We start from the raw sequence: 23,029 nt of genomic DNA on the forward strand, positions 1-23,029 counted from the left end.
GAACGTCATAAAAAATACACCAATCACTCAGGTATGTATAATTAAATATCACGCATACGTTTTAAAAGCGTATGCCAATCAATTTTATTATGACAAATAATAAATTCATCACTTTTCAAAATGATTTGTGTTGAAAGTACTTATTTTTATGATATTTAAGTGTCTTAATAATTCGTTTATTTTGAAATCAATATATACTATTACAATTATAAGTGGTTAAAAAGTGATTTAAGAAAATTTGTTTTCAAATTTAAGAAGTTAAGGATGAAAACAATGTTTGGTTCACAGACTCAGAATGTTTTATAGGTAGAATTTAACTAAAAAAATATGTGGTTAAAATTTAAGCTATAAAGGTATTCAGTAAATTTTTAAGAAAAAAACCATTGAAATTCGATAAAAAATACATTGCTCTCATGGAGAAATCTCAAAAAACGACATATTGAAAGTTTTTGATAATTTTCACTTGGAACGAATGAAAAAAAAATTAAAAAGAAAACTTATAGAAAGTAAACATATTAGCAATTAATTAGAAAAGAAAAAACTAATTGTCTCCATCCATATAAGGGATGTACGAGCAATGAATTTTATTATAACTTCATGAATATAGACGGAAAATAAGAACATAATTTTTCCAACCCTGTCTTGTTTTTCGCAATATCGAAAGCTGAATGATTGAAGCAAATTTACACTATTTTGAAAATTTCGCTCGAAAAACTTTTCGTCTTATATCGTCATTTTATGAGATAATTCACTTAAAAAATTAAATTTTTTTTTCAATTCTTTACCTCCTGTAATTATAGTAATCATTTACGCTCATGCAAATAAGTCAAAATGTTCGGGTAAAATTTAAAAAAAATTACCTAAAACGCTACAATAATCGTTCGAAATATCTGTACCATAATGAATTTACTTTAAATTTCTCGAAGAACTAGAAAGTTCGATTATTTACTATATTATTTGCAAAACTTGTGGATAAATTTAGATACACATTTCCTTAGTTCATTTTTGGAATTTTTTCGCTCTTCATGCACGCAATTTTGTTAAAAGAATTTTTTTTCTAGAATGAATGTGAGGTTAGCTTTTATGTATTATTATCCATTATTAAGTTAGACATAATTAAAACATAGAGATATAGGAATATATAATTTGGCAAAACAAATTGTAATTATGTTATGGATTAAATATGTGAGCTTTTAAGTAAAGTTTTTATACCATGTATATATGAAATATACATAGTATATTAAGTTTAGTCCCAAGTTTGTTACGCTTAAAAATATTGATGCTACGAAACAAATTTTGGTATGGGTGTTCATAGAATCATCTAATTAGTCCATTTTCGGTTGTCCACCCGTCCGTCTGTGAACAAGATAACTCAAAAAAAAATATATGAAGCTGAAATTTTGTAAATGACATTTCAATAATTAACTCAGCCAATTGTTTGTTTTCACTTGTTAAATATATATTATTAAATTGATTTTTGTTTATGCATATATATTATTAACTATTAAAAATCAATCAATCAATAACAATTTAAACAACAAGTATAATTTTAATAAGCTTTTATTAGCTTGGCCTGTATGTTTGAATGTAACGGAATCTTTTAACGTAATTTTACCTCTTATAGTCTTTTAACTTACACTCGTATGATAATATGATAGGTAATATGGCCGATGACAATGTAATAATTTAATAACTTTATCCTAGTATCCTAAACAGGATGACCAGGATAAATCTTATCAAAATTGAGGCAAAAGTATCGAGCTAAAATGTACCACAGTTTTTTATGATTAAGTTAAAGTTTTTCTAGAATTTCAATTGAATTTCTTCAATTTTCGAAAACTTATCAGATAAAATTGAAAATATGAGGTTACAGTGGTTTTGTTGAGATTTTGAGGTTATTTTGCTATGTTCAGGTTTCAGGGTGTAGAAATCCTCAACAAACAATTCTTGTTTTTATTCGTGTCCAATTTGAATGAATAGAAGCAGAGATATTCAAGAAAACATCGCCAACGAAAATAATGTGGAGATAAATTGTCCCAAAACCAAGTGCAGAAGGTCATGCGTATCGTTCCCGAACCAGGAAACTCCTTTTCTATATTTTTACAACGAAAGAAGCTCATTTGTTGTGTGCGTAGTCATGGTAGGGACAATAAAATTGATGCCAGCGCTTCCAGTGAAAAATTTTGGCGTTAAAGGAGGCTGTTATGACTAATTTTCCAGTTCTTAACATGTTAATGTTATAGTAAATGTCAAATTAAAATTATTGAAAAACACTAATTAATTAAACTTAATGCATTCAAATTGTGAAAATAAGAAATCAAATTTCACAAATATATTTTTTCAAATGTTAATTATCATAATTGTTTATTTAAATTTGTGAGACAATAATATTAAATTTTCAATGTAAGTCATAAATTCAATACATTCAATTATATATGCATCCATACAATTCTATAATTAAAGTTGTGTACCGTTACCATGGAAACGCCTCCTATAAAACTCATACACGGTGCGAATAAAAAAAAGTTAGCCCTCTCCCAAAATTTTCCGAATTGACTATCAAAATTCGGTATATTACCCAACTAATATATAACTTTCATGTCTCAAGACACGGTTTACCAAAATCCTTGGTTGAGGTAATTATTATATGCGCAAAATACTACTTTAGTTTATTGAACTGCGAACAATTTAAAAATTATAATTTAATATATTTTCTTTTTTTCAAAAGATAATTATACTAAACATCTTCAACTTGTATTGTACCGGAGCTGTGGCAAGAGAATTTTTGCTGAGGTAGACTTTAGATACAAAGAACACTAAAGATTCGCTATTTAAAGCTTATTTCGTTGGTTTTGTTTCGAAAGGTATTCTTCTTTGGCAACTTACGAGAAGTTCTGTATCAGAATCAAAGCCATCTCTGTCTCACGACGAACAATGGTACGAAAATTTAAACAATCTATCGGCTACTAACTAGGGATACTCTGGAACCGGTGGACATTTTTGAGGTGATTTCTATTATTTCGAGTTGATTATTTTGAAATGATTATTTTTTTCTAGTTGGTTTAATACGTCTGTGATGATTAAGAGTATTCAGGAGATGCTCGTCAAAAGTTCTCTTACTATAGCTGTGGTACTAACAGTAAATAATAATTTAATTCATTACAATAGAGTCAACAATACAAATACAACAATTTAAAAATTATCTTTTCAGAGCGTGGATACACAAATTATAATAACAAATTTAGAACAAGTACACAGAACATCATCTATCACACACAATAAACAATTTAATTCTTACAAGATTTTAGTTGAATATTTAGTTCAAGCAATTGTATAAATTTGAAGCGTGAATTTTTTTATATTTCAGTTTGTACAGAGGTATATCAACAATATTTTTTTCTTTTACGGTTCCGAAAAAATCAATGATATTCTAAATTATATACTATTAGTGTCTATCCCGAGTTAACTTTCTATTTGGGGTTATTAAAACTATAATAACAGAAAAATGCGTATGGAATGTTCATTCTTGAATTGTTTTCTCTAAAATGTAAATACAAAATTTCAGGATGCTTTGAGCGTAAATAGAATATAATTGACCATTTACGAAGACCGTAAACAAGTTTACGAAAAAAAAAAACCAAAATTAGTTTTGAAAAATATTTACTCTAACCCAGATGTGAATTGTACAAGCGATAACGTTGTTAAATTTATCTGTGCTATGAGCATGTGCTGCTTGCTATACTGTAGGCCGAGATGTGCAAAATTTAATAGTAGGTATGCGTTGTAGCGTTGGCAGATTGACTGAATCAATTACAACAACTATTTACAGAAGTATATTTTCCTCTTTCTAAGAAATCGCATTTTCTGTCACTTTGATAGAAATAGCTTAATTTGGCTTAATTTTATCCTTAGCAAAAACGATGACTTGGTTAAAACACTCCGAGAACTATGATTCTTGGGAAATCTCGAAAAGTTTTACAGGATTGAATTAATTGTTTAACTATATATTTGGGCAGAATGTTTCAAAACATTCCAACAACCAGACCATCAATTTCTCTATGAGTTTTATTTAGTTTCAAGAATTAGTAGTTACTTAAAACAACGAAAACTTGAAAAGCATCAAAATTTTTCGATGTCTCTGTACGTGAATATATTTATCCAACATTTTTCATAATTAAACTTTACTTACTTGAATAAAATAATATAATAGTATTCATTCACACTTTCAAATTTAACAATTAAGTTATTTTTCGTGTATATTTTGAGAAAAAAATACAATTTTAAGGTCGACAATTATACAAAAAATATACTTATAATTGTCATCACTTTTACTATTTAAAAAATAATAATAATTTTTTTTTTTGATGGAAAGAAACCATAAATTAAATTTTTTTTATTTTAATTTAATTTCCTTGTTCTTCTTATTATGTGAATCTTGAAAAATTGTTGATAAATTACCATGTATAAATATTTTTTACCAGAGTGATACCCACCCGCTTCGCTGGGTTTAAAAGTAAAGATTGATAAAGATTGCTCTCGCTTATCCCCTTTCTCACGAAAACTCGAAATAACGGTAAGGATTGTTTTACACAGGTAAAATATATGTATGGTTTTCTATTTTTTTTAAATGTATAATAGTCGTAATTATTCATTAAGTATATCAGAAAAGATGGCCGTGAAATATTTTATATTGGCTATTTTTACAGAAATCTGTAATTTATGGTAATGTCAAATTAAATTAATTTTTAAATTTTTTATTAATATATCTTTATAAATTATATCTTATGTGTTATTCTGAAGTATGAGCCATATTGCTGTACAGTTTCATTAAAAACCATTAGTTAGTTTTAACGCGAAAGCGTAACAAACAAACAAACATGCTTACTTTCGCATTTATAATATATAGAGATTTTATTAATAACATAATAATTGCCGATATCTCTTTCTTCTAAGAGTTTGTTTTCTTTAAAGGTTTTAAAAGTACTTTAGTTATTTAAGTTTAAAAAAATTGTTATAAAAAATACTTTTTAAGGGACAAGCTTGCACTATATATTGCACTAAAAAGCAGATAATAATTTTTTTCTATGAGTTACACATACACTACTATTTGTAAAAGCTTGAGAAGTCAGAAAAATAAAAACTAATTTAATGTTTTACAATACTACAACCAGAAAAAATAAAATTTACAACTCGAACATAAAAACTCAGCAGGAAATCTATATTTTTCTATCCATATTAATTTTAATTAATAAAAGATGTAAGATTTGCCCTAGTTATGCAAATAGAGCAATTTTGACAGAGATTGATAAACGGACTAAGTATTTCTTTGAATATAATGCTATCAAAACACTTCCATAATAAGTAAATTTTTACATTTATTAAAAATATTGCTTATTGTGATTTTAATTAAACTTCAAGTTAGGTCGTCTATGATACCAGGTCGACATTCTTTCAAACGGCATCCCTAAGAAAGTAAGGTAACAGAATTGAGCAATCACCGGGCAATACAATAAGAAAGATAGCTCTCCATACTTTGGAAAATTTCAAAGTGGATAATGTCATTTTCTATTAGTTATAATAGTATGTAAAGTATGAGAACCTCTTTTAAACACGCTTATATGAATGTAACGAATCTTTCACCCCCCCCCCCCCCCCAATAGACGCCCAACTGACTTGAAAATTTGAACTCTTATCAAGGACCAATACAATAATTTAATAACTTTATACAAGTATCCTGACTAGGATCACCAGGATACGTTTTTTATTTATTACATTAATAATATTTTGAAATAATTATACAGTTCTCAACGCTCAGTGTAGTGTCGGTGGTATCCGCTCCTCACGCGGAAGACCCATCCAACGTAATAAATTTTTTACCCAAAGAGTACAAAATTATTTAGTCAAAGAGACAAAAAAATATGAAAAATTAATTGTAGCTTAAAAAAAAAAACAACAAACACCCTTTTTTCCATTAATGATATCTTGATATTTGTCAAATCAGCTATTTTAATAAGAATGAATGTAAAGAGTACCCCACGCTTTGAATCTTACGTAACAATTAAATATATTATTAACTATTTTTTAGTGCAATCAAATGCGTGATTTTTGGTAATTTTAAAATATAATTTCTATATAATACAGTTGGTGTTTTTGAAAATATGTGGTCATTATAGTCGACTAAAAGAGGGTAAAAGTACGACTGGATGCATTTTCCTGCAATTGCAACTCGAACTTTAAGATTTTTAAGGTCGTACCGTAGACTTTATTTCAATTCCATACAATCGTAGATACTTCCAACTGTATGTAGTCGAATTTATCTACTGCAAGCAGAGGAAATTAATGCACATCAAGGATAAAAAATAGCTTCCATCAAGGATAAAAAAATGGATGTTATATTGATGTACATATAACATTATGAGTTCTATATTATTAATATTTTCTAATATAAAATAATATCCTCTATTACCTACATTTTCTACACATCTAATTTTCATTTAAGACAGCTAAAGGTATTTTACTTATTTACATATTTAGTACATTTTCCTTCCGTTCGATTGCATGTTTAATATCTATATAATAAATAAAATGGATACCTCGTCTTTGTAATTGTTGTTACGGTTTATATATATCCTACCTATTTTACGTCCATTTATTCACAAAAACATAATACTCCGAGTAGACCTTCCTTTAAGAATCATTTGTTCGATGTTAAAAATCAATATGAGTTTTTTTTTCTTAAAGATATTGGAAGATTACTATTTTATGCATTGGTATTAAGGAAAAGGTAAGAACGTACATACATTTATCTACATATATACTTTAATCCCCGAACCAAAAAGGGGTGTTATAAGTTTGACCGCATTATGTGTGTGTGTGTCTGCATGCCTGTATGTCTGTCTATGGCCTCGTAGTGCGTAAACGAAAAAAACGATTTTGATTTTTTTAGTAAAGGTAATTTAATGGAGAGTGTTCTTAGCTACATTTCAACGGCGAGTTAAGGGTTCCGTGCCCGAAACATCTAAAAAATAGGCGATGGTCTTCAAAATCGGTTCAGTTTGGAGAAGGCATTAAAGAATATAGTGGAGTCAATGAATACATAAAACAGGCTTTCTTAGGAAGTCCTCAGGAACAGCTCCGATTTTGATGATTTTTTTTTCAGAACGATTCTTTTTGTATATTATTTAAAATCAGAAACATTTCAGATGGGGGAAATAATCTGGAGGAGGAATAGCCAATGTCGTGACTGATATATCGACTCCCAGCCTAAATCGCTAATGATAGAAGTTTGAAATTTCGAGAAATTATGGATTTTATACTGTAAATGTCACATAAAAAAGGATTTTTCGAAATTCATCCCCTAAAAGGGTGAAATAGGGGATGAAAGTTTGTATGAAAATATATAAAAAATTGAGTTCATTTCTTAACCGATTTTAAAAATTATTTCACCTATATAATGCTACATTATCAGCAAGTAAAATGGGCTATATTTTATTTTCAAAAAAATTAAGGTTCCGTAGCAAAAATTAAAATCAATTAAATACTGAAACCGACATTTTTGAGTTCACTACGTTACCGATTTTAAAAATTCTTTCACCTATAGAATGCTACCTCTTCAACCTCTCCGATGGTCTCCGTGTAATGATGCAAAATTTAATTTGATTTGCACATCTCGTGTTAGAGAGCTCAATTGACTTCAACTCTTGATTGTAATTGTATTATAACATCCTTAATGAGGAGGAAAGTAAGGAACCTAAGATAAATCAAGCTCCTAGAGTTATAAGCTTTGCACAAACGTGTGTTTAGTCGATGTAAACGCATCGGTATTGAAAAGCAGTCGTTTGTGCCACCATTTTGTCAGTGACGAACGAGACTTTGTTGAAGCAACATGTTTCTGTGTAGTTATAATCTTTCGTCCTAATATACGGTAAATTTTTTTTTTTTTCTTATTATGCAGTCTACAATACAATATATGAGTTTCTTATAAATTTAGAATATACTTTTTTATTTAACATGTTTTTATTATTGAATTTTTTTATAGGTAATAAGGTCCCAAGAAACGGTTTTTAAAAAGTTAAATATTTAAAAAAGTTTTAAGTTTTGTAGCTTTTTATTTGTTTGCACTTCAACAAAGTGTACAAACTATGCAATGCCAGGAAAGTATATTTTGCCTATCTAATTCTAATTATATACTTCAAATAGCCTTGCTAATTTTGGTGGACCTTAATGCCTCAGATACCTCATAAAATAATTTAGAATTTTCTGACACTACTTATAGCACGATAAATACCTTAAACTGAAAGTGACTGTATATATTTGTAATATATCGTCTCATATGGTAATTCATTCACAAATTTATCTAGATTTTTTCAATGTTATATAAAAATGTTTGATATCATTGTAACGTATAATAATTTATTATACACATTACAACTACACCAAATAATGGATATCACACTAAAAATACCGTATTAATAAATCACCACTATATAGGCCTAACTCACTTTATGTTGGTCCTTACAAACAAAGAAACAAAATAATATTACATATGTATGTTATATCTAATAATGTATTTTCTTTGTTTGTAAGGTCCAACATAAATCGAGTCAGCTATACTTAAAGAACTCCTCACGATTAGATAGGAAAATGGCTTTCTGCTTTTTGAAACCGCCCCATAAATGTTCTTCGGATCGCTCTGATCAAAAGCTCTCACGGCAACAAAACTTTTGTAACGGGTAGTTTTCGAGCAACTTGCTATCAAAGCTACACACATATTATAGTTAATGTATATGACTACTGTGTGAAGTATGTGCGTTTGTGTTTGTGTATAGTTGAATTATATCGTCTTGTCTCAAGTTAGTTGGTTGATGTATCATTATTAAGACGGTAGTCATATACTATAACTATAATAAATGTGTGTGTACTCGTTAAAAAAATTTGGTGTCCGTGAAAGCCACTCAGAAGGCTCCCAAGAATATTTTGGGGGCGGTTTCAAAAAGTTTCCCAGAAAGCCATTTTCCTACCTAATGGTGCGGGGTCCATAGTGATATTAGAAACTACATGGGGTAATTTTTTAAACAGAATGGAATTTAATCCCAAAAATGGCTCACGACTCTTTTCTAGACACCATTCATATTAACTAATGAGATTGCTTGGACACTGATAATTTTCCACTTCTATACCGAATCTTCAAATTTTCAATGCTATCCACACGGAAAATTTCTCCCCGGTTAAGTAAACAGTGACTTACTTTTCAGTCCTCATTGATGCAAAAACCAGAATTTAGATACCATCATAATTTGCCTTCATCTTACTCTACATAATTTTGGACAAAAATTGCAAACATAATGTAATCCGATTGCTACCTTTGATACAGATAAATGATATTTATTAAAAAATTAAAATACATATTTAAAAAATTAGGTATTAATATATAATATTTGACAGCATATAATTTAAAATATATCATATTATTTTTATTTTTTTTAAATAAATATTTTAAAATATATTATTAATATCAAATTTTATTTAATCAAATTAATAAGTTTTTTTATTTTAATTTAATTTTTATGCTTGAAGCATATATTTAAATAATCATAATCATCATAGAAGTTATGTATGTAAAATAAAAATATGTAATTGATCATGGTAGAATTATTTTTTGTATTGTTATTAGAGCACAAATAAATAAAAGCAGTAGAAAACAAAAACTTTTTACTACCATATTTTAATTGTAAAATTATTATTGTTTTGTTGAGATAATAATAGTTATTGTTTTTTAATGCGTATGAAAATTTTATAGTCATGTTTTCTAGAGAAAATACTTAAAATACAAGGCTGAAAAATATTGTGGTCTGAATATGTGAATAATTAAATTTCATTTTTCAATATTGCGACGTTATGATTTAGTCTCCTGATTATATAGGGCCCGTTCTAAACGGCTAAAAAAATCTCTACATTTCCTTATGTAAGGTAGGGGGGGGGGTGCTAAAACCTATTACTCCGACATATTTTGTCGAAATTAATATTATATATCTCGTGCCGTTTAGTATCTAGTGCCGATATCTTGTGCCGTAGTACGAGTGCCAAGGCAAGTTTAGACTAGCGGTTGAAATTATTTATCTTATTTTCAACTTAATGAATTTTGATATAACTTCATCTACCATAGTTTTCGAAATATCGATAGGTAAATAATTTTAAAAAAAATTTCAACTTTAGATACTTTTAACATGAGATATCGAAAAATTGTATTCTTACTTTTTGTCTGATATTGTCATAATTCACCATCAAAATTGAAAATATAAATTTGTGGCCTCACTACTGTGCTCATACATCTTTAATTAGTCAGACGCAACGGGTGTTTTTTTTTGTTTTCAATATTTTATTGCGGTTTTAACTTTAAATAGTTTTTTAATTTCCACCGACACGTTTTGGAGAAACCTATGAAAACATATAATCCATTTACCGTTTTCCAATAAGACCAATTTTAAATATGCCTACTTTTGATTTAAACTTGGTCCAAATTCAAATTAAAAAAATTGTGGCTTTTTCCAAAATTGCTTTGGCGCTCATACAACCTTAATCCTAAATTATCTGTAAAAAAATAAAAATCTTTGATTAACGTTAGACTGTGAGTTTTAGTGAAACTAACACTTTTCAAACAACATTTTATTACTCTATGAAATGAGACCTTACTTAAGAGCAGTGAAGGAGAGGTTAAAAATCGCCAAAATCATCCTTACGCTATTAATGAGTGGCCCCAAATAGCGTAAACATACTAATATCGTATACGTAAAAGTTCCTTCGAAAAATCCCACAACTATTGATATTCGTGTATTTTACAAATACCATGCTTGTTAAAATAAATAGTATATTGATTATGAATAGAATTAAAAGATGAGTTAAGTTTTGCGAAAGGTTTGCCCACTAAAGAACAATAGAATCACAAGGAAGAGATTCGTTTCTACCATACACAAAATTAGTTTTCAAGGCTACCCCATAATTAAAACCACAATTTCTAGATAAAATTTAAAAATCGTTTAATTTTTTCCAAACCACACTGTTAAACCATTTAATATATAAAATTAAACAAAAATATTTTATCTTTGAACAATAATTATTTAACAATCAATGTTAATTTAAATAATTTTTCAAGCATATACCGCGTGTCTCGCTTTTAGTATATATAAATAGCCTGATATTTTGTATATCTAAATAACGTGTTAATTTTTAAGCGAATCGCAGTCACTTAAACCAATCTCAGTAAAATCTCTCTGTTTTCTACCTTGAAAATGACATGATAAACGTTCTTATTAACTATATTTAATAACCAGATAAAGTTCAAAAATGATACTTAGTCATATAAAAGAACTATTAACACAAATGAACTCTTAAAACTTTGGAACAACGGTGCTTGAAATTTTTAAATTAATTATGACTGTTCAATAATTTTATAACTTGTAAATTTTTAACTTGGGTATAAAGAACTATTATAAATAATAAAAAAATATTGGGACTGGTTTTGATGGGGAACACAGGTTTTTGAATGGCAGTCCAGTAGCGCTACAACTGATCCACCACCTAGATTGAATTTAGAACAAATTTTTAGCGTTTAGTCAGTTCTTTTTCCCCACTCCAAAATATTAAACGCGTCTAAAGATCACTTCAATAATATAATTTCCTGCTTTTGTGCTGTTGTAATTACAGAAAGAAATGAAATAGAAGCTCAAATGCTCTTCTGATAGGTATTTTCGAGTAGTATAAAACAAAAAATTATTAACTTCCAACCTGAAAGTTCTTGTAATAGGTTCAAAAATCCCAATTTTCAACGTATCTTTACGTTTCATAGCCAGGACAATGAGTTCTCTTATCTATTTTAGATTAATATGTGTGTCTCAATCATGATTTCTCTTGAATGATAGATAGATGATAATAATGTCATTGAAATTTCTCAAAATATTGAGAAAATGTCCAAGAAAATTGTGTCGTTGAGAGTGGAGAAAAATAAAAATAGACATTTGACTGTGTAATTGTTGAAATTAGTAAAGTTATTAATCAATAAAACAATAATTTATCTCCTGGCCATGGTTTTTGTAAAACTGAGATTTACAGAATATTGAATTTTACGGATTTGTATACAATTAAAAAAACTACCATAAATAATAAAAAGTCAACAGCACCCAATGTTCCCATGGCAAAGAATTCAAAAAATCTTCCCATTCAAAAAATATTTTGCACGTGCCGGGTATGGATCCCTGGACTTGTTGTATACAAAGCGTATGTTTAGTCGCTACCATGCACATCTATATATTAAAAAAATTATTGATAGTAATATTTATAATGTGGGAAACTGGCGATGTTGACCATTTACATTCACATGAATTGCTTTTTTGAATCGTTCTTACTTGTAGAGACTCTAAAATACCATAAAGTTTACACTGGAAGCGGAGGACACACTGTATGTGTAAGATTTATATTTATGTGTGTGTAGATATTAAATTTTGACAAATATTACCATTTAATTATGATTTAGTAATACATATTAGTAATCTATTTTAAAACATATACTTACTTTAGTTAGTTAAAAAAGATTTAGTAGAGTAGGTAACTAAACTGAACTGATTGCTAAATCATATTATGTTAATATTGTACTAAATTTAAATTATATAAAAAATAATATAAAATAAATAAATAAATACTCATTTTAGAGGCAATGAATTTTGTAGGTTTAAAATTACTCATGTAACTATAATATTTAAAAAAATATATGTTCGTCATTGCAAATTTTGAAGGGAATTCCGACAAAAAAAAAATAGAGAGCTGTGAGTGATTTACGCAAAATTTAGAGTATCAAGGATCGCAGGTTACAAAATAAGAGGCTGGATATTTTACAATTGAGAAAAATATGTGAGATTAAGGTAGTACAACCATCAAGGCAATTTTAGATTTAAGATCGAAATTATTTGTACCTTATTTTCAACTTCGTTGAACATTGTCATAACTTCATGAATATACACTAAAAAAGAATAAAATTGTTTGATATCTGCCTTGGTTTTCGAAATATCGAAAGCTGAATAATTAAATAAAATTTTCCATTTTCGACATTTTGAAAAATAATCCAAATATTGATAAATTTTATTATTACTTTTCGTCTTATATTGTCAAATTATAACGTACTTCAGCATCAACATTGAAAATACATATTTATTTAATTTGTTTCCCCACTACCGTGCTCATACATTCTTAATTATTCGGACACAACGGGCTTTGTTTATTTTTAATAATTTATTTAGGCTTTAACTTTAATTTAATTAGTTTTTTTTTTTTTTTTAATTTCCATCTACTAGTGATAGAAAAGGTTTTCACTTTAATTTAAATAGATATTTTTTTAAAACTAATTTTGAAGAAATCTATGAAAACAATTATCCGTCTACCGTTTTACCATAAAGCCAATGTTTATATGCTTACATTTGAAGTCATTAATTTATTTAAATAATCAAGCAAGCCCCCTGAAATTTTGAAGTTTTCTTAATTGATTTAGGCTTAGTCCAATACATTTAACAAAATCCAGCTTTTCCTCGACGCTTGTACATTCTTAAAACATTTTCAGCTGTTTTACTATACAAGTATAGTTTATAAAATTTAAAAAACCCTCGAGAAATTTTTCGGGTACGGAACCTATAACTCTTCCTTGAAATATAGCTAAGAACACTCTTCATTATATTACCTTCCAAAAAAAAAAAATCAAAATCGGTTCATCCGTTTAGGCGCTACGATGCCAAAGACAGACAGACAGATAGACAGACAGACACACACACACACACAGATAGCAGTCAAACTTATAACACATTTTTTTTGGTCTGGGAGTTAAAAACGAACAACGTTAATACATAGAAAAAAGTCTCAATTCTTTGAATATTAAGTTCATATTTTAGACCAGTTTTGAAATTATAAAAATTTTCAAAACTAATAACATTTTGTAGAAATTTTTTCAATTTAGGGATCAAGGTTTATGATTTAAATTTTGGTAAACCCAAAATAAAATTCTTGTAAACCACATAAAATGTCGTTTTGATGATTGTATTTTAGATGAACCAACAAAAATACCTATAACTCATAAAGATCTTACAGACCGGGGACTTATCAGCCAACCTATTATATCATTTTGTAATATATGAAAGTTAAATATTTAAAAATCTGTATGTACAAAGATAAAATAAAGTTAGGTTATCATGTACCTTTTAATTTAAGTGTATTATATTTTTATTAATTTTAAATTAATATTATATTATATTTCATAATTTTTTTTAAATATTTATACAACAATACTAATTTAATTTTAGATAATATTATTGTTTTAATTAAAATATGCAATATATTTATTTTTTTGTTAATTTTTTTTATATTATAGTTTTTATCTTTTTAGTTTTAATTTTTTTTTTTTAATTTTTATTTGTTAAACTCATTTTGTTTTGATGAATGAAATGCAATTATATTTTGAAATTGTTCTATTATTTGAAGTATTGCCAGTACATAAATGAATTATTTTAAATCATAGCTATTCAGATTGACCAACTTTTTTAGTTCGTTATGGTTTGCTTCAGACGACCTAAATCAAATAGTATTCATAAATAAATAAATAAATAACTAAATTTTTAAGCAAAACGCTCAAGCTGTTTTAACAAAAATTAACTTTAAAGAAAAAAAAATTTCTGCTCATAATAAAATAAATGTGTGCTATTTAAATTCAGATTTATTCTTTTTTCAAGCTACTTTCATTTTTATTGGCTAGAAAAAGGTTCGAGAGGTGTCGTGGAATATCCGGTATTCCTTTCGTACCTTGGTACATTATAAATGAAGCGCCCACTTTTTTTATTTACAATTTTTTTTTATAAATATATAAATTGATTCTTTAAAGAATCTTTTGTTTGTATGAAATAATTATAGTATTCGTTTAAAAAAGACATACTTATGATTTAGTTATCAACCTAATATGTGAGTACATTACGTTTGGTTTTATTAGGATATTTATTATGACATAACATAAAAATTGCATTGTACTTGCTTTAAATTATCTCTGTTTTCTTTAACTTCAGATAACTTTCACAACTGAATTTTTAAAAATGATACAACATAAAATTTTGACAAAAAATAGAAATTATAAAAATATTTTTGCATTTTCTCATATTTGTTGGCAACCAGAATCGATACAAAAGGTTTTAGTATTCTAGGTAACCTAGATGTCGATTTTTGGTGGGAGTCTGTTGCAAGTTTTTTTAGTTTTAGCTCCCAACCAGCAAACAAAGATCGTGGATTAGGAACATAGATCCAACAAGTTCTTTTTACCCAACTACAGTGGGTTTATGCTTTTGACCGGCATGGGTATGTAAGCAAATGTGGGTAAAGAAATACACCCATCCCCAGTCGTATTCGGATTTCATGAGGGTATTTTTTTCAATTCTCTTTACCTGTAAAAGATATCTTAATTTTTATGGTTTACCTGAATTTCTATTTTTGTGTGCCAATTTTTCGTACTTGTTTTCAGCGACCGGCTAAGATTTATCACATCCACAAAAAATAAAACTTAATACAATAAAGCATTTGTAAAAATTTCAAAGTCATCGATTCACTGTTATATACAAAACCATACAAAAATATGCGTAACTTTCAACGCAATGTCACGAAATAAAATTAAAATAATGTAGACACTATATTTTATATTTTCGAATATAAAGTGATATTGAACATTAAGGTATACATCGATACGTAATATAATAAATACAACAAAAGGTCATTGTTAGGTTATTATAAAAAGTAATTATATGTATAAAAATGACCATTATACAAATTGAATTTATTTCTGATTTCCGATAAAATCATTATATATGAATTTTAAAACAAAAAGTATTAAGTTTTGAAACAAATAAATATCTTTCTAATACCTAATACCTATATATAAGTGTGTATTAGTTTTGTATTCGAATACATTTGGAAAATAATAAAAATAAAAAATAATGTATCAAGCGTGTGTTAAATTACAACCTCAGGTGTTCAGTAGATATAAAAAATGGAAACAGATAATGTAACTTTTGGATTATACTCACGGTTAGAGTATATGAGCTTGAAATGAAATAAGGTATAATTTTAATTTCTTATACTGTACAAGCGCAGGAGTCACACAGACAATACTCAGTGTGTGATTAGTTGTTTACAATACTATAGTTGTGTCTGTTACAACATTAGTACCCAACTATAGTTGTCTTATGCACACAATTCTTTCCGAAGCCCCTCCACGAAAAATTATTATCTCAATGTGTGATTTTTAATTTTTCATTGAAAATTTGTTGCGAATAATAATTTTTTAGACTGTTTTAGGCATCAATTTTTCACAAATATGATAGCATTTCTACTAGGCAAGAAAAGATTAAAACTAACTAACTTTTCCCACGCTTCTCTCATGGTATTGGTTAGGTTAGGTTATATTGGCTGTCCACGAAGGACACACTTAGGCTATAGAGTCCATTGTGATACCATATATGTGTTTTACCACCTTTCCGTTGATAATCATTTATTAGCTCCTCAATTTCAGAGGCTGAGTGCTCCTCCTACATGCATATACCATGCACTACACCAGCACATCACAACTATTAAATAAATTAATTATGTTGCGATCGCGGGAATCGAACCCGCTACTCTAAGCATACCGCGGACTTAATTGATTACGCCTTAACCAACTGAGAAAATAGGGCGTCTCATGCTGTAAAATATGTCAATTTTCATTGCAATGGCAAAAACTGAATCCCAAGCTATAAGACTAGTACCAGTCTAAATATATAAAAGCGAAATATCATTTACTGACTGACACATCACAATATCTCTAAAACTATTCACGCGATTGACTTGAAATTTAGCATAGTCACTCGTTTTGAAATGCAGACGTTCAATAAAAGCAGATTATAGAAAGTAGTTAGGTGGCGAAAAAGGAGGTGAACTAGTGTATTTACACTACACTACCTGAGGCTAAGAAGTCCAGGGTTTTAAAGCGATCGACTTTACCCGGTTGGTAGTAAGGTTGACAGTTCGAATCCAGGCAGCGGCTGTCGGACCAATTATAATTATTAGGGCGGTAAATTGATCAAACTGTCGTCGCTTAGGTAAGAACGAAGTAACCGACTCCATCCACATCATAAATTTAATTGTGTCTGGATGTAGTTTAATAAATAGAGATTTAAAAAAATAATGATGAGGGTGGCCTCTACTATAGACGCATATGTCAGGAAAACGGTAAGAAAAGTATGTAAGTTTAGCCTCATTATTATTATTTAATATACTACTTAATCATTTTTAAAAATTATTTCATTTATATAATACTAACTACAGTATCAGTTAATAACTTGGGTGGTTTAAAAAAATTAGTGTTTCATCCCAAAAACGTTAAAACCCAAGAAATTGTGAATAAATAGAGAGATAAATGAGAGCAAGTGAAGTAAAGACTTGGTTTTTAAAGTTGAAATTTTCCAGCGATGCTGATGGATAACCGTTAGTATGAACTAAAGACCAAACATTTTGTTAAAAACATCCATTTCGGGGAATCAAGTAATTTTGATATAATGGATATCAATTTTTAATATTAAATTCTTGCATATTAATATTTTCCTTTATATATTTCAAATTAAGTGTGGCCAATCCGAAAATAAAGCTATAAAGTAGTTTTTCAATAAATAATAAAGAGCTATTATCATGAATATTATATATTACAGACACCTTAAAAATGAAAATAGATTAACAATGAAAACTTAGTATTTTTGAATAATAATAAGTACTTATGAACAGTATTACACCAAAATATATTTTTATGACGTAAATTATATCATATTGATTTACAAAAGTTTAGAAATACCTACCTGGAGTTCCCATTGTGGTAATAAAACCGTCAAAAACAAAGCAATGTAGAAAGAAAAGTAGAAAGGCTAATGCCAGGCATATGCCAAGATCGGTAAATTAATGAGTTTTAAAATCTTTCAAAGAAAACAATTAATTGGGCTTAAAAATGTGAAAAATCTCTTCAAATTTATACTGATTTTCGTAAAACTGGCTCCCCACAGAAAATAGAGTACTGATTTATTATTCCGGCCAAATTTTATAAAATTTTGAAAAAATATACTCATATCATTTAGAATGTTAAAAAAAGTGGCAAATTTCAGTTTCCTATGTTTTCAATTTTGTAAATAAGAATGCTATGAATTCCACCGCTTATTTCAAACGTCAAATGTAAATTTGAAACCTTCCATTTATGGTATGTACAGAATAACTAACGTTCACTTGCTCTACGAAAGTAACTATTCTGCAATAATTGTGTGACTTTCGTAGCGTGCCTTAACCCAAGAATATATTATTGGAAATGTATATTTTGTAGAGTTTTCTTAAATTGTATACTTTTTGTAGAGTTTTCTTAAGAGTCACGTCTATATCAACAAACCTGCAACGTAGGGTAGCTTAAAGCTAACACCGCCAATTTATACTCGAAATATTCCCTCAAGCTTGCAAAAAGTGATAAAAAATTGCTTCGAAAGTTTGTGTTTTTTGTTTTTAAAATTAAAGTGAACTCATTTTGGATAACCCTCTACTTTTATTTTCCTTATTTATTCGTGAGATATTTTACTGTTATGGAAATTTCTAAAACAAAAGTATTCAAAAAAAAAAAGTCAATTAAACTTCAATTTAAGTTATAAAAAAAAAGCATTCAAAAATCCGCTTCTCGAAATTTCTATTTTCTCATATATTTTTACTTATGGGTCAGTCAACCTAATTAAAAGCAATCGAATTATATTAAAATTAAATAAATTGTGACCATGACTTTAAGTTTTTAATGTCGATGGATTACTATCGAAAGTATATAATATAATTTTATTAAATATCCGAAGTCTCGTGTCAAAAGGAATGTTTTAACAGTATTTGCGGAAAACCGTATGAAATTTAAATCAGACAAATTTAATTTGGTCGGCAATGAATCCGATATCATTTCAATATTTGAGGATACGTGCAAAAAAGGTTTGATCTGCAAGTTCGAAACAGCAAATTCACAATTCAAAATTTTCTTTCATCAAAATTTGTAAATGATTAAAAAAAACTTTTAACAAAAAGAAAGTCGACTTCAAAAGAAAAACTTTTCCCAAAAAAAATAATATTTTTGGAGTCGGTGTCAGCCAAGGAAACAACTTTGACAGAACATTTTGATACATTAGCTTGGCTGACACCGACTCCAAAAATAACAATAATTTTAACGACATTATATTATCGTTATTTTTTAGTTTTTAGTACATATTAATTTGTTTTGGAAAAGTTTTTCTTTGAAGTGGATTTTCTTTTTGTTAAAATTTTTTTTATATTGTGACTTTTAGTTAATCGGAAGTACACTAACTAATTTGTCACTAAAAAAAAGAATAATCGAAATCGGTTCACCCATTCGAAAGTTCTGAGTTAACACACATAAAAAACAGTCGATAACCTCCTCCATTTTTGTTGGAAGTCGGTTAAAAATCGAGATATAGGCTGCAAAAATTAAGGAACAAGAGATAAAGTTTTAGAGCATGTAAATATTTTGGTTGAAACGCAAAAATTTCTAAAATGTTTCAGGAATGTTCTTTATCCAAGAAGAGTAATAAAAAGGCTGTACCCTTTCTTTCAACACGATTTTTCAATATTATTTCAAACAAATTAATGGAATATATTGACAAAAAAAAAGTTTTATTTACAAATAATAGGTACACGTAATAAATTTGTCAATTATGTGTTATATGTCTGTCATACGCTTGTAAGCTAATTAATAATTATGGTGAAGTAAGTGGGAGTTATTACCTATAATGATTATGTGATAGATATAAGTTTTTAATATTTAAATTATTTTGTTAGACAACTAATTCTACTTTGGTTTAAACTCAAAAGGAATAAGTTTTTATGTTTTAGGTTTAAAATAAATATTCTAATATTATAAATATATTTGTAGTAAGAATAAATATTCATCAAAATCTCATATTATTTAAAGTATTTTCTGTGTTTTGAATTTTGGAAATAACATTTTAAAATTTGCCTTTGATAAAATTATTCAATAAAATTTTGTTGATAGAGTCATATACTCCAATCATCTTAGAGTTTCACCACGGAATCTAACGGAATAAGTTAATTTTTTGTACAAACCTTTATTTAGATAGTACAAATGTTGTCTCAAAAGTCACAAATGATAACACGTTCGGGTCGTTAGATATTTAAAGTCGAAGGTATCGAAATTTCTTTTGCGTTCAATCGCGTTAGCATTTATTATAAAAGTTGTAGAGGATAAAATTTTCTACAAATTTTGAGTGAATTTTTTTTGTATGTTGAACGGTATTTGAAATAGAGGGCGCAGAAGGTGTTGCGCACAGGTTAAGTACTTAAGTTCTGGGTCAATATTTACAAATATAAGGTATTAAATAATCATTTAAGTAATATTTAATGAATAATTATGGAAAAAACTGCATAATAGACTGGGATTAACGATTGACCCTATCTATTATACAGTTTTTTCACTTAATTATCGATTAAATATTACTTAAATAATTTTTTAATACCATATATTTATAAATATTGATCCTGCTCTAAGATACGTATAGCTCAGTGCTCCATCTTCTGTTCCCTCTATTTAAAAAACGGTCCAACGTATAAAAAAAGCTTTCAGACAAACATTGTCTCAGCGATACATACCTTAGTGCAGGGTCAATATTTATAAATATAAGGTATAAAATAATTATTTAAGTAACTTTTATTAACTTAGGGATCACCCTATCAATACATAGAATTAAAAAAAGTCACTTCCCGCTGTATGTCTCAATGTCCCTATGTATGCTTAAATCTTTAAAACTACTGAACTGATTTTGATGCCGTTTTTCAAATAAATAGAGCGATTCAAGAGGAAGGTTTTTAAGTATAATACATGCCAAATATAGTAGAGAAACATTGATAATTTCGGCATATGAAGTGAAGGCATAATCGGTGACGGCATATAAAGTGAAGGTTATCTTTGTATCCCGACGAAGAGGGTAGTTTACAGCTAGTTTTCAATAAAAATAAAAGTCTCTAATAAAATGACCATAACGTCATAAAAATAAAATTCGTAAGTTACAAAATCAAAAAAAAATTTACATTTGTATCAAGGTTAACAATTTTATAACGCTCATTTAATTGTAAAAACAAAGATTATTTAACAAAAATAATAAAAATTTGTTTATGAAAAAAATAAATTTTGATTGAGTAAAATTAGACCGTGAGCCTATTATGAACCGTAATTTTTATATATCATTTTGCCTGCTATTTAGAGGTAAGATAGATGTTTTAATAGTTAACATAATTAGTATGCAAGACAGTTTACAACTGTCGAACACATTAAGGATTACTTACAGCCTTTCTATAACTTTTTGGACGGATTGTACTTCAAATGGGTTTCTTTTAACGAAATTCGATTTACTAATTAAATAGCACAAAGGCAGACAAAAGAATAATGGTAATTGCGTTTCCATTATGAGCTCATGGTCTAATTTGCATAAAATTATTTATTGTGTTTAGTTGATGGCTATTATCCTTTATGTTATAGTACGTCATAAAAAATATACAGCTTTTAAAATACCATTTTTTATATTTTTGTAATTTTCATCTTATCATAATTTTCAATCAACGTTTTTGTAATTATCATTATTGTTGTTTTTATTAATGGAAAATAATCTATTTTATTCCAAGCAAAATGTGAATAGCATCATAAAATATGCTAAAAATAAAATAATAATGATAATAATTAAAAAAATTCCCCTCGTCTTTATGATTTCGGGTTTTAGTTGCTTTATGAAAAACAATACGTCATATATGAAGGGCATGCAGGGTGGTCCAAGCTATAACAGCAGGACTTCAAAATTATAACAACTTCTTGAACTGAACCCATTTGGTAATCTTTAATGGTGTGATGAGAGATTTGCTCATACGTTCTGGCCAGGCTTCGAATATTTCGTGCGATAAATATTCTTTAATTTTATTGTCCTTACTTTTGCATAATTTTATATAAACTAATTTTTAATGCACGAGCTAATTAAAAATAGTTGATTACGTGATTATTGAGCAAAAAAATAATCTAAATAATAAAAATTTATTTTTAACTAAATTAACTATATTTTTATTACAAGTTAATTTACTGAGTACGACTTACTTTAAACTAACAAAATTACATGGACAGGCTCGAAAATTTCGGAGTTAATATTTCTATGCTTTCACCTTTACTCTCGTGATGAAGGAAATTGTCACAGTTTCTGAAGCAAAAGTTTTTTTAAACTGTAGATAGGTTGAAAAAATCAGAAAAAATCTTACTTCGAAAATAGATAAAATTATATGAAGTCAGAAAAGGTTTCAACCATATATACCATTTAAAAAAAAACTTATTTTATGTTTTAAATCTAGCGTAAATAAAATACTCATAACGCGAGTGCTGACGAGTTAATAAACTTTCAGCCAGGAAAATGTTTAAAAAATATATCATTTTGAATATTACCTATATGGTTGCTCATAAATATTGGAAATAGAAAGCCCCCAAAAGCGGTTTTGTATTCGCAATAAAGTCAGTGACGCAAGATATTTTTTCTCGAATTTGGGTTAATGCACATTATATCTCTAACGCTGATTTTGGCAATTTATCAACGTAAGCTTAAAATCGTGAATGAGCATACTGTCAAATTTGAATTTTTTTTCGGTTTGATAATATCTACAAAAACATGCTGTTATTTCTTTCAAATCTTAAACATCTTGTATCTAGAAGAGGTCGCTTTATCAGCTCTAAGTTTACTGAGATATTGTAATTATTTTAACGTTATCTACCATTTGATGAAGTCTTGTTGTTGTAGCTTTGTCTTGTACCTTGTATAGCGATACAATTAAACATAGTGTTTCATGTATTGAATTTTAAACTGAAATCTTCGATTATTATAGAAGAACTTACCTTGGTATATACATTCATTCG

General features: G+C 27.9%; 1 protein-coding gene across 1 annotated transcript in view; it reads right to left on the minus strand.

Annotated features, from left to right (window-relative positions):
- The window catches only part of LOC123291450 (aquaporin AQPAn.G), a 116,661-nt gene that overhangs the window by 93,047 nt on the left and 585 nt on the right, over positions 1-23,029 (minus strand). The window lies entirely within an intron of this gene.

The sequence above is a fragment of the Chrysoperla carnea genome, chromosome 2 (assembly GCF_905475395.1).
Source record: "Chrysoperla carnea chromosome 2, inChrCarn1.1, whole genome shotgun sequence".
Taxonomy (NCBI): Eukaryota; Metazoa; Arthropoda; class Insecta; order Neuroptera; family Chrysopidae; genus Chrysoperla; species Chrysoperla carnea.